Source organism: Mustelus asterias, unplaced genomic scaffold (assembly GCF_964213995.1).
Source record: "Mustelus asterias unplaced genomic scaffold, sMusAst1.hap1.1 HAP1_SCAFFOLD_583, whole genome shotgun sequence".
NCBI lineage: Eukaryota > Metazoa > Chordata > Chondrichthyes > Carcharhiniformes > Triakidae > Mustelus > Mustelus asterias.
Genome location: NW_027590533.1, coordinates 185046 through 199600, shown reverse-complemented (window position 1 = coordinate 199600; position 14555 = coordinate 185046). Strand labels below are relative to the sequence as shown.

General features: G+C 46.1%; 1 pseudogene; it reads left to right on the top strand.

The window, feature by feature from the left end:
* LOC144487076 (uncharacterized) overlaps window positions 1-14555 on the top strand; it is a 39077-nt pseudogene that overhangs the window by 6357 nt on the left and 18165 nt on the right.

Genomic DNA, 14555 nt, shown 5'->3' with positions numbered 1-14555 from the left:
AACACAGTGGGATCTGAGAAAACACTTTCATTTAGCGGATTGCGACTGACCCCGATTGACTGTGCGGTCCTGTCTCATGTCATTGGACACTGTGATACAATAAAACACCTCGATCTATGGGGATGCGACATTCTGTGTGAAGGGTTCCAGCGGCTGGGACCCATTCTGCACAAGTGTCAGGAGTTGAGGTAACTGTTTGGTCTCATAGCGGATATTTTCATTGTTGAGAAGCCATTTCCTTTGTTCTAATAAAACAGAGGCATGTTCATTCGAGGACGTCAAGAGAGAAACAATGTCCAATGGTCACAAAGTGTGGGAGAATGGCACAAAGTAATAATGCTCATTTGAGAGCAGATGCAGATATGATGGGCCGATTGGCCTCCGTCTGAACCTGTAATAGATCTAGATTCTCTGATAAAACTACATCATTTCAAGAAGGCAGATTCTCGTGGAATAGGCGTGGGCAATAAATGTTGGCATAACCAGCGATGCCCACATTCCTTGAATGAATAAAAACATTATTGGGATGAATTTTAAATGATTAGAGCTGTAAAGGCCTCCCTCCAAAATCTGAAAAAGGATCATTCCGTCTCCCAACAGAAACCATCTGATTCTGTATGATGCTATACAGAAATTAGTTTCTCTTGTTCGGTACAGCTTACAGTTTGTGTTTAATTATGGTCAGGATTATTTTACTGAGCTCTCCCTCTGTTATGTATTACAGTCGGTGTGTGTTATATTGGGACAATGTCCCTTTATAAGTCACGTGATCACTGGTGACATCATCAGTTCGGGTTGCTTTCTGAATCCCTGCATTGCGCTGCCTCTACTGGCAGCCTCTGTGAACTCCGTCTTGCTTCTTGGATTAACTGGTTGTAACTGAAACTCAGTGCTTCTATCATTCATTGTGGGCCTCTGAATAGAAGGAACCATTCTTTTAAACCTCCATAACTCTTACAACGTCGTAAACCTTAAATTAAAATGTAGGGACAGTTTAAATTGAAACCAAAAACCCGCAGGCGGGTAGCTTTGTTTAACATGAAGTGAAATTAAAGTTTTGGCCCTTTCTGAGCTCACAAGCACAGCAACACAAATTAAACTTAAACTCATGAATTACTGTGTAATGCCCACAAACACAAATTATTATATAACAGTAAGCCCAAGATGCTGTATTCTTTATTAATTGCTACCTACACTTGCCCTGCCAACGGCAATGATCGATGCACATGTATGTTCAGTCCCTCTGATCCTGCAATACGTTAACAATTCTACCGATTATTTTATATTGCTTCCTCATGTGCATGTTTCCTGAAAGTATCACCTCACCCGTCTCTGCATTGAACTTAATCTGCCACCTGTCTGTACACTCCACCATGGTCTGTTTATCAGTCCCAAGCTCTTCTCACAGTTTACAATGCCTCAAACTTTGAAATTTTCCTCGAGACAGCAAACCATAGAAACCCGACAGTGCAGGAAGAGGCCATTCGGCCCATCGAGTCTGCACTGACCACAATCCCACCTCAGGCCCTACCCCCATATCCCTACATATTTTACCCTCTAATCCCTCAAACCTACACATCTCCGGACACTAACGAGCAATTTTAGCATGGCCAATCAACCTAACCTGCACATCTTTAGACTGGGAGGAAACCGGAGCACCCGGAGGAAACCCACGCAGACACGAGGAGAATGTGCAAACTCCACACAGTGACCCAAGCCGGGAAACGAACCCAGGTCCCTGGAGCCGTGAAGCAGCAGTGCTAACCACTGTGGTACCGTCCCGCCCAAACACCCAGATCATTCATCTATATCAGGGAAAAGCAAGCATCCCAATACCAACCGCTAGGGTTCTCCATTACCGACATCCTCCAGCCTTAAAAATATCCATTACTCTTTGTTCATCCAATTTTGAATCCACGTTGCTACTTTCCCATTTATTTTATGAGCTTATGCCTCAAGTCTGTTGTGTCACTGCATCAGATGCTTTTTGAATATCCATGTACACCACATCAACAGCAGAACCATCATTGACCCTTTCTGTTGCTTCCTCCAATTCACAGCAACATAAAGCCAGTCGAAAACGCCATGTTTTTAACCAACCAATGAATTTAGTTTCCTCTGTGTCGCTATTAGATTGACCATTTCCCTTTTGAACTCAGCGTGGGCCGGCTCAGAGTAGCTGAATGATCAACTGACCCTCCGACCCTCAGCTAAGTTTAACACTACTGCTCCAGGCTGGAGCTGCAGACTTGACTAAATTGGATTGACCCACTCTTTTCGATTGTGGTTACTAACTCCTGGCCTTCTCTTCATCCACTCCAACAAACTGAGATAGCTGGGAATTAAACCTGTATCAACTGCTTGGAAAGCAACTATGCTCGCTATTATATCACCATCATTGCATTTAGGGACTCCTGTGGTGTAGGTGCACCCACTGTGCTGTGAAAAAGAGAATCCCAGGACTTTGACCCAGTCACTGTGAAGGAACAGCGATATATTTCCAAGTCAGGATGATGTGTAACTTGAAGGGAAATTCCAGGTGGAGATGTTTCCATTTATCTGCTTGTCCTTCTCGGGATAGAAATCACAAGATTGGAAAGTGCTGTGTAACGAGCCATTGGGAGTTGTTGCACTGCATCTTGTAGATGGTACACACTGCCAGCTCTGTACCTCTGTGGTGGATGGAATGAATGTTGAAGGTGATGGGTGGAGAACCAGTCAACAAGCAGAGTTATCCTGGATGGTGGCGAGCTTCCTGAATCTTGAGCTGCGCTCATGCAGACAAGTGGATGGTATTCAATCAAATTCCTGACGTGTCTTGTCGATGGTGGAAATGTTTTGGGAAGTCAGGAGGTGAGTTACTCTGTGCAGAAATCCTGGCCTTTAACCTTCTGTTACAGCCACAGTATTGATCTGGCTAATCTGTTTCTGATCAATGGTAACACCCAAGGTGTTGACAGTTGGGGATTCATGGGGATGATAATCCCATTGAATGTGAAGGGAAATGAATGTATTCTCTCTTGGTGGAAATAGTCACCGCCTGGGAGTTCTCAGACCTTCCCTTGTTCAAGCCTTGCTAAATATGGACAGGTCCTTCATCACTGTCTTGCGGAGTTGAGGATGGTGCTGAACGTTGTGCAGACATCAGCAAACATCTCCACTTCTGACCTGATGATGGAGGAAGTGTAATTGATGAAGCAGCTGAAGATGGTTGGGCCGAGGGCACTCCCCTGAGAAATTCCTACTGTGATTTCCTGGAGATGAGATGACCCTCTCGTCACCCACTCCAATAAACTGAGATAGCTGGGAATTAAACCTGTATCAACTGCTTGGAAAGCAACTATGCTCACAATTATATATCTGCAATTGCATTTCGGCACTCCTGTGGTGTAGGTGCAACCACAGTGCTGTGAGAAAGAGAGTTCCAGGATTTTGACCCAGTCACTGTGAAGGAACGATGCTATATTTCCAAGTCAGGATGGTGTTTATTTTGGAAGGGAACTTCCAGGCGATGATGTTTCCATCCATCTGCTGCCCTTGTCCTTCTATTACTCTATTTGGCAGATAGTTTTCATAGAAATAAATCATAGGAACCCTACAGTGCAGAAAGAGGCCACTCGGCCCATCGAGTCTGCACTGACCACAATCCCACCCAGGCCCAACTCCATATCCTTACATATTTACCCACTAATCCCTCTAATCTACGCATTTCGGGACACTAAGGGGCAATTTTTTTAGCATAGCCAATCAAACTAACCCGCACATCTTTGGACTGTGGGAGGAAACCGGAGTACCCGGAGGAAACCCACGCAGACACAAGGAGAATGTGCAAACTCCGGACAGACAGTGACCCGAGCCGGGAATCGAACCCAGGTCCCTGGAGCTGTGAAGTAGCAGTGCTAACCACTATGCTCCCGTGCTGCCCATTTCTCATTTCTATTCACTTCAGTTTTCCTCTGGCCCATTTTTGCTACATGTAGCCATATGGTGCCTTGATGTCAAAGGCAGACACGCTTCCTCTCTCATCCTGAGTTCAGCTCTGTTTTCCGTGTTTGCACCAAGGCTGTAATGAGGTAGGGGGCTGAGTGTCCCTGAGTAAGCACAAGCTTCAAGTCAGATAGCAGGTCATTGCTAATTAAGTGTCACTTGTTAGTCTTGTTAGCCTTCCATTACTGTGCTGATGATCGAGAGTAGACTGATGGGGTGGTAAATGGACAGATTGGATTTGTCCTCTCCTTTTTGTTTGCGGTCATATCTGGACAATTTCCCACTATTTTGGGTAAACATCAGTGTTGTAGCTCAACTGGAACAGCTTGGCGAGGAACAGAGCAACTTCTGGAGCAGTAATCTTCAGTACAGTTACTCGAATATTGTCAAGATCTGTGGTCTTTGCAGTATCCATTATCTTTAGGTATTTCTTGACATCATGTGGAGTGAATGGAATGTGCTGATATCAGTGATGTTGTGGCCCTCTGGATGGTTCAGCCACTGAAGTTAGTTACTAATATTTGAGCCATATCTTTTGCACTGATGTGCGAGTCTCCTCCATCATGAGGCTGGGATATTTGTGGAGCCTCCTCCTTCTGTTGTTTCATCATCCACTATCATTCACAACTAAATGTGGCAGGACTGCAGAGCTTACATCTGAGCCAAGGAAACCTGAATTTCCTGAATGAGGAAACCTGCTGCTGGAAAATCTCCAGTCAAACTGTCAGTGATATGAAACAGGATTTTCGGATACCCTTTTCCTATGTGAGGATCTACCGGGAAGAGGGAACTCCCGGTAATTCCCGGAGACAGAACACTAGCCATACCTGCAGAAAATGTGGAGCCTGTTTACTGTGGAATGTAGCGGGAGACTCCCCTATAAACTAATTAAACAGAAACATTTCAGCTTTCAAATGGGAGAATAATCTTTCCTGGTTGTATCAAATCTAGGGGATGGACCTTAAAGAAACAGTTAGCACAGTTTCAAACTTTAACTCGCCCTGCGATATTATGCAGATGTTATCATGTCAGTAGTGAAGAAGCACAGGGAATCCCGAGGGATCCACTCTCACAGCTTTATCATTTAACTCTCAGTAAAATGTACAATTCTCATTAAATCCTGGATTTATGTAACAGCAGAAATTATTTTTCTGCTGGCGGCACTGTAGCACAGTGGTTAGCACTGCTGCTTCACAGCTCCAGGGACCTGTGTTCGATTCCCGGCTTGGGTCATTGTCTGTGTGGAGTTTGCACATTCTCCTCGTGTCTGCGTGGGTTTCCTCCGGGTGGTCCGGTTTCCTCCCACAGTCCAAAGACGTGCGGGTTAGGTTGATTGGTCAAGCTAAAATTGCCCTTGGTGTCCTGGGATGCGTAGGTTAGAGGGATTAGGGGGTAAATATGCAGGGATATGGGGGTAGGGCCTGGGTGGGATTGTGGTCGGTGCAGACTCGATCGGCCACATGGCCTCTTTCTGTGCTGTAGGGATTCTAAGATTTGAATTTTTGGAAACTTCGCAGGGTCAGTGAGATTCAGGAGGGTAATTCTGATGATCAGGAAATGAGACCAGAATGTGGGACATGTTTAAAAATGACTTGCTTGTTCACAGGATATGGTCATAATCTCCTCTAGGAGCCATTAGCAGGGGGAAATAAATGCTGGTCTAGCCAGCGACACCCATATCCCATGGACAATTAAACAAAATATACATTTTGAGAGGTGTAAAAGTGGTTTCCCCCAGTCGGCAAACCAGTGGGAGTTAATTGTTCAATTGTTTCAATGCTGACGATTGCCTTTTCCATTCAACAGAAAGGATTTGATATTTGATTTTTTGTTGTCACATTTATTAGTGCCAAAGCATACCGTACATAGGGAAGGTAAGGAAAGAGTCCAGAATGCAGTGTCACAGTCACAGCTGGGGTGCAGAGAAAGATCAACTTGCATGAGATTTAATATCGTAACTTGAATCAGTTCACCACTCATGCTAAGTTTCTGACACAAAAATAGATCCAGCTCTTTTTCCTGCTGAACATTAATCTGTATTAGTGTTATTAGAAACAGTATCCGCTATTAGTAGACACAAAATAAGCTTGGGAGCAAAGTTGGAGACCATGAAATACAAGAGGCAAAGGCAGCCTGGATATGAAGTTATCTTAGTGACAGGAAACAGGCAGGAGAGGTGAACTGTACCTTTTCATTTATAGGAAGCTGACAGTGGCTTTCCCCAGCAACCAGTACTGTGTTACTACGACTAATTTTCTTTGCATATACTACCAAATGAGACTTGGGTTTATCTGAAGATGAGATATGAAGCTCCAGCACACGGCCACCAGACCACAGAGAAGACGCAGCATATGATAGACCGAGCTCAATCACACCAAAACCAATGGATCAAATCAGAGATCTGCTGTCTTGCCATATCCAGTCATAAATAGTGTTAGACATGCCACAAAATGTTGGACATGCCGGTTACATTAGGCGACAAGGTGGCACAGTGGTTAGCACTGCTGCCTCACAGCGCCAGGGACCAGGGTTCAATTCCGGCCTTGGGTGACTTTATGTGTAGAGTTTGCACGTTCTCCCAGTGTCTGTGTGGGTTTCCTCTGGGTACTCCAATTTTCTCCCACAGTCCAAAGATGTGCAGGTTCAGTTGATTGGCTATACTAAGTTGTCCCTTGGTGTCTCAGGGTGTGTAGGTTAGGGGGCTGAGTGAGCCATATATGTGGAGTTACAGAGATAGGGCCTGGATATGATATTCTTTCAAAGAATTGGTGAAGACTCGATGGGCCAAAGGGCCTCCTTCTACACTGTGGGAATTCTATGATTCTATAAACATGCCACAAGAATTCCATCATTACTGATGAGGGAACCCAGAGCATCAGTGCCATCTTCAGCCAGAAGTGCTGAGTAGAATGATTAATCTCAGCCTCCTCCTGAGGTCCCCAACATTACAGATGACAATTTGATTCACTGCATGTGAGGTAAAGAAATGACTGAAGGCACTGCATACTGCAAAATCTGTCAGCCTGGCAGTACCCCAGCAATTGCACTGAAGACTTGTGCTCCATAACTAGCCAATCCCCTAGCCAAGCTGTTCCAGTACAGCGACAACACTCGATCTACTGGACAATGTGGTAAAAAACAGGGCAAATCCAATCTGATGAATTGCTGCTCCATCAGTCTGCTCTTGATCATCAGAAAAATGTCATCCTTCCAGTGCCTCATGAACGTCACTGCAGGAATTCCTCAGGGTGATGTCCAAATCCCAACCACCTTCAATTGCTTTATCAATGTCCTGCCTTCCATTATAATGTCAGAAGTGAGGATGCTCACGAATGATTGCACAATGCTCAGTACTGTAACAATTCCTCAGAGACTGAAGCAGTCCATGTCCATAAACAGCAAGACCTGAACAAAACAGAAAATGCTGGAAAGGCTCCGCATGTCTGACCGCTTCTGTGGAGAGAGAACAGCTAACCCTTCGAATCTGGATGACTCTTCGACACAGCTGGCGTCTTAAGGTCTGAAGAACGTTCAGGCTTAACCTGATAAATGGCAAGTAATGTTTCACTACACAAATGCCAGGCAAGGACCATCTCCAACAGACGGGAATCTAACCATATTCCCTTTACATTGAATGGCAGCACCATTGCTGAATCCTCGACCATCAACATCCTGAGTGGTGGGGGCACACTGGGACCATTGAACAGACACTGAACTGTAAACACTATGGCTCCAAGGGTAGATCACAGTCTGGGAATTCGGAGATGAGGAACTCGCCTCCTGTCTCCGAAATTTTTCCCACCATCTCCAAGGCACAAGTCAGCAGTGTGATGGAATCCGCTCATCTTGCTGGATTGACTGCAGCTTCAAAAACACTGAGGAAAAGGAGCCCACTGGATCAGCTGGCCATTCACCAAACTAAACATTGACTGTCTCTTCCACTGACGCACAGTGGCAGTATTTTACCACATACAAGGTGGAATGTAGCAGCTCACCAAGGTTTCTGAGACAGCATCATCCAAACAGGCACTCTCCATCACCGAGATGGGCAAGGAGATCAGAAGGATGGAACATCAACCAGCTTCAGATTTCTTTCCAAACCACACACCATTCTGACTTGGAATATATTGCTTTTCCACCACTGATGCGGGATCATAATCCCGGATGTCGCCTCCTCGTGGTGTTGTACCAGATGCTCTGCAGAATTTAAGAAGATGGCTCACCACCTCCTTCTCAAGGGCAATTGGGGATGGGCTGCAAGTCTTTGCATTGCCAGTGATACCATCATCCCATGAAAGAATTAATAAAGACAAGCGCTACCCACTGTAGGGGTGGGTAATTGTGCCTGTGTGTAACCCAAACACATTCACAGAAGAGAGAAAAAACAGCTGTGACAGGACAAATTGTGTGACCATTGCACAGGCCAGAGGAATTCTAAAGATAGATCTGGTGGAACTATTCAATATACTCAGCGAGGGTCTCAAATGTCCTGGTGTTGTGGTGTGTTCCATACAACCTGGAGTTAGAGTGGAGAAGCTTTGACCAAAGTATGATGCAATACAATGTTGACCAGATGCTTCATGAAGAGGAACCCCATGGACCACAGGCCAGGGACATGGGATATGTGTCAGGGAGGACGGAGATTCAGTGATACAGGCATGCTTTCCATGAACCTTAACGCACACAACCATTCAGTGTAATAAATCTTCACCATCTCCAGCACTGTTGCTGTTTCTGTGAATGTTTTATAATTTGCCTGGAACCGTCACTACATGAAACAAAGGCAGTGGAATTGTATTGACCTCATTCAGTGCTGTATTTCCCATCTCCCATTCCCAGTGAACTGTTAAAGACCCAGTCATATGGTGAGGGATTGTTTTTAGTGGTGCTCCATCTCTGAATTTACTGAAAATACATACATGGGGATAGGGCCTGGGTGGGATTGTTGTCGGTGCAGCCTCGATGGGCCGAATGGCCTCTTTCTGCACTGTAGGGGTTCTATGGTTTTATAACAAAGTGACCAGTAACAACAAAGTATAACCCTGTGAAACCCAAGGATCAACCCCACCATGACAACCACCCCCATCCCCGCACTTTCCGCTGAGCTGCAGGCAGCATCATTCCCCTCTCCTTTGAGAATTTCGATGACCGTGGCCTTTGACCTCGGATTTCCTGAGTCCTTGAAGAATCCGGCCAACTGCGGGTCCTTTGCACAGATGCTGGAGTTGTCTCTGTCATCATAGCTTCGTGAGGTGCTGGTGTCACAGTCGGATCAGAAGAGGACCCACTGCCCACACCAGGGGCATCCTGAAAGGAGCTCCCAAATGCTGCAGGCAGCCGCTCCTCTATCCATTCAGGGCAACCTGGACCCTCCCTGCTCAGCTGGAAAGTCCTGACAGTGACTCCAGCCACATTTTCCCACCCCTCCTGCAACCCGTATTCCACAGAGCTCATGGAGGTGGTGAGAACATGCAGGTTCATGTGTATTTCCTGTGGGTGATAGGCTGGATGTGACTCTCAATGAAGGTCACCAATCTCTCTGTGGAGGATGCTATTTGTGCTCATACCTGAGATATGGTAACACTGCTGGCCTGGATTGACTCCTCCATCCTTTGTGTATGGATACACACAGCCTTTGGAAACTCCACCGGATGTTAAAATACCTTACGCTGCAGCTCCAGTATCTGCTGCATTGTTAAAGACTCCAGTCACATTTCATCTCCCTGAAGCTGACAATGACCTGTCCCCTCGAGAGTGTGAGTGAACTCAGCTATTCCTGCCTCCATCAGCTGCTCGGGTTTGTGTGTGCTCCCCTGTGCTGCCAGATTGTAACCGCTTTGCTCCTCGTGTGAGACAGTATCTGCTCTGGTGGAGGACATGGGGAATAATATGACAGTTCATCCTCTGACGTACCCTGCTCATCTTCACAGCTGCACGCCCGTCTCCCGCTCACCGCAGCTGTTGTTTTGTGTGAGAGAGTGAAGAATGTTAGAGGGTAATGCACATTTCAGCATGTCCTGGAGACTCTTCCTAATGTGGAGATGCCGGCGTTGGACTGGGCTAAACACAGTAAGAAGTTTTACAACACCAGGTTAAAGTCCTAGTTTAAAGTTTCCCCTTTGGTTTCCCCAATGTACCAATGTCCCGAGGCATGGTACACTGGGGAAACCGTGCAGACACTACGACAACGGATGACTGAACACCGCTCAACAATCGCAAGAGTGTTCTCTTCCTGTTGGGGAGCACTTCAGCGGTCACGGATATTTGGCCTCTGATATTCGCTTAAGTGTTCTCCAAGGCGGCCTTCACAAGACACGACAGTGCAGAGTCGCTGAGCAGAAACTGAGAGAACAGAACCTTGTGCATGAATCGCAAAAACTCAGTCTGCAGGTGCAGCAGGTGACCAAGAAGGCAAATGGAATGTTGGCCTTTATCGCGAAGGGATGGAGTATAAAAGCAGGGAGGTCTTGCTGCAATTGTACAAGGTACTGGTGAGGCCGCAACTGGAGTACTGTGTGCAATTTTGGTCCCCTTATTTGCGGAAGGATGTATTGGCCTTGGAGGGAGTATAGCGAAGGTTCACCAGGTTGATACCGGAGATGAGGGGGTTGGCTTATGATGAGAATTGAGTAGATTGGGCCTGTACTTGTTGGAGTTTAGAAGGCTGAGGGGAGATCTTATAGAGACATATAAGATAATGAAGGGGCTGGACAGGGTAGGGGCAGATAGATTCTTTCCACTTAGAAAGGAAACAAGAACTAGAGGACACAGCCTCAAAATAAGGGGGAGTCAGTTTAGGACAGAGTTGAGGAGGAACCTCTTCTCTTGGAGGGTAGTGAATCTCTGGAATTCTCTGCCCATTGAAGCAGTGTAGGCGACCTCGTTAAATATGTTTAAGTCACAGGTAGATAGATTTCTGATCAATAAGGTAATTAAGGGTTATGGAGAGCGGGTGGGTAAGTGGAACTAAACCACTATCAGACCAGCCATGATCTTATTGAATGGCGGGGCAGGCTCGAGGGGCAAGATGGCCTACTGCTGCTCCTATTTCTTATGTTCTTATAGCCAAGTTCCGCACACATGAGGACGGCCTCAACCGGGATCTTGGGTTCATGTCACACTATTTGTAACTCCCACAGCTTGTCTGGGCTTGCAAATTCTCACTGGCTGTCCTGTCTGGAGACAATACACATCTCTTTAACCTGTGCTTAATGCTTCCTCCATTCACACTGTTTGTACGTTTAAGACTTGATTATCTGTAAAGACTGCATTCCAATCATTATTCTGTAAATTGAGTTTGTGTCTCTGTATGCCCTGTTTGTGAGCATTTCTACACTCCACCTGACGAAGGGGCAGCGCTCCGAAAGCTAGTGGCATTTGCTACCAAATAAACCTGTTGGACTTTAACCTGATGCTGTTAAACATCTGACTGTTCCTAACCCAGAGCTCCATGTGACCAATGATGAACACACAAGCTCCAAGTTATGGACTCAGCAGCAGAGTCTCTTCTGTGCCCATCCATTCACTCGGTCACTCTCTCTGGATCCACAACCCATCTCACCATCAGCGATTGCCCACCCAGCCTCCAGGTCTCCCAGCTCCAGCACTCCATCTTTCATTGACAGAAGGATGACTCAATCCAGACACTGTCACTCTTGGCTCCTTCTCTGACATTGTGTGCCCTCTTCTACAAGCACAAACATTTCCATTGATACTCACCCATCAAAGACGCACACAAGCCTATGATGCTGCCAGACTGACCATGATGGGACCACCAGGATGGTCACTCAGGGTCGGCAGTGCAGCAGTCATCTCTGACTGACCGGAACCCTTCACAGAGAGGCTGACATGTTCCTGAAGATTGATGCTGCTGTCTGGACATTGCCAGTGTCTGGGTGGAGATGTTCATTCCACAATTTCTCTTTCATCCTTATTCACATATCAGCCTGTAAGTTTAACACTCACCTTGTCAGAACGTATCAGGTTATTGATCCTTTTGCCTCACTGCAGCCACGTGCTGCCTGCTCTGGCCCTCGGCAGTTTCTATCCAGACTTGCTTGGGTTGATGTTACATGACTCCTCCTCCACTCCTGAGGGAACAGAACCTCCCTCCAAACCGAAATAGCCTTGAGAATTCCGAGGGAAGTGTCAGCGAATTGGGTTTAATCTGCCTTCTGCCATTTCAGCCCTTTGTTCATTAACCAGGGCTCCCTCACTGCTCCCATCAGAGCCTTTAAAAGTGCTGCTGGCTGCCTTTAAATCTGGTGCCAGATTTGCCTGAATGGGGTCTTCCCCTACAGCCAGTGGTTAAGCTCTGGAATGCACAGGGTTTTGGGGGAAGGTAGGGGGTGACACGGAGTGTGTTGCTCATTCGGAGAGTCAGTGCACACACAATAGGCCGAATGGCCTCCTCCTGCTCTGCAACAATTCACTGATTCTGCCTGTGCTGCCTGAGTGGACGGATTCCCCGAACATGTCAGATATTAATGTGCCTGTTTGGTTATATGTGGAGTTGGTTCGTTCATTTGGTTTGGTGTTTAGAGTGTGATGTAGGATGATGCTAAATTTGAGGGTTTGGTCCTCTTACCGGCTGTGGGGTTCATGGAATCCCATCTCCTCCCATTGCCGCACGTTTATTAAGTTGTATCACTGAAGCTACATGTAACAAATTGGAGAGAAATACAAAGAAAATTACAGGACAGGAACAGGCCCTTCGGCCCTCCAAGACTGCACCGACCATGCTGCCTGACTTAACAAATACCCCCTCCCCTTCCGGGGACCATATCCCTCTATTCCCATCCTATTCATGTACTTGTCAAGACGCCCCTTAAACGTCACCACCATATCCGCTTCTACTACCTCCCCCGGCAACGAGTTCCAGGCGCCCACTACTCTGTGTAAAAATCTGCCTTGTACATCTCCTTTAAAGCTTGCCCCTCGCACCTTAAACCTATGCCCCCTCGTAATTGACTCTTCCAACCTGTGAAAAAGCTTCCGACTATCCACCCTGTCCATGCCTCTCATAATCTTGTAGACATATATCAGGTCTCCCCTCAACCTCCGTCGCTCCAGTGAGAACAAACCAAGTTTCTCCAACCTCTCCTCATAGCTAATGCCCTCCATACCAGGCAACATCCTGGTAAATCTTTTCTGTACCCTCTCCAAAGCCTCCACATCCTTCTGGTAGTGTGGTGACCAGAATTGAACACTATATTCTCAGTGCGGCTGAACGAAGGTTCTATAAAGCTGCAACATGATTTGCCAACTTTTTAACTCAATGCCCCGGCCGATGAAGGCAAGCATGCCGTATGCCTTCTTGACTACCTTCTCCACCTGCATTGCCACTTTCAGTGATCTGTGGACCTGCACACCCAGATCCCTTTGCCTATCAGTATTAACATTTTATTGAGGACTATGGCTACTAACACTGTCCACACTGCAACATCACCAACTTCCAGTTGAAATATCGATACATTTCCAACCATTATCTTCACAGAATTCTTACGGTGCACAATGAGGCCATTTGGCGCATCGTCTCTGCACCAGCTCACCAAATTAGCATTAGGAATTTGTGTCATTCTCCAGCGTTTTTCTCGTATCCTAGCTCATTCTTTATATTCAAATAATCATCTAATTCCTTTTTGACTGCTTGGATTCAGCCGACCTCCACGACACCTCCCGGCTGTAATTCCAGACCCGAACCACTGGCAATGTGAGAAAGGCTTCTCTCACATCATTTTCAACCCCACCACACACTCCATTCCTGAGCCACTGACCATCCCATGTCCCTCCCTGTGACTTCATGGGAATCCTGTGCTCTTCCCTTTCACCATCATCCTTTTTGTCATTTAATCACTCCGGCACTTCCAATTTGTTCTTTCCTTGTCACCCGCCCATCCCCAGCTCCCTGTCACTTAAAACAATTTAATTCACCGCTATTTCCAATTTCTAAGTTTCCCGAATTGAACTGAAACTAAATCTGTTTCTCTCTTCACAGATATTGCCTGACCTGATGAGAGTTTCCAGCATATTTTATTCACATTTCAGATTTACAGCATCAATAAAATTTTGCCTTCTGCATCAACTGAAGTAGTGTTTCTCGAATGTCCCGCGCTGTACATTATTATTGTTAATGATCTTATTCTTAAAAACACTGTGGATTTACCCTGATTTCTGTTATTTTTCTCTCTCTGATCTCCAGTCTCCATGGTAACAATCTCACTGATTCTTGTGCCGAGGGCCTGGCCTCTTCTCTCAGTACAAACCGCTCACTGATCGATCTGAATCTGGATGAAAATAAACTGGGAGATTCCGTAGTGAAACTGCTGTCTGTGGCTCTGAGGAATCCGGACTGTAAAATACAGGAACTGGAGTAAGGAGCAGACTGTGAGAGATTGTGTTTATAATAACTGAATATTCAACAATATAATTTCACCACTGGTATTTGTATAAAAAACACTGCCCATTTCTATTGGCGTCAGTTATGAATAAGGAAAACTGCCTTTACTCTGACTCCTGTTGCTTCTCTCTCTGATCTCTGAGCAATGGGATGTCAGTCCCACAAATCC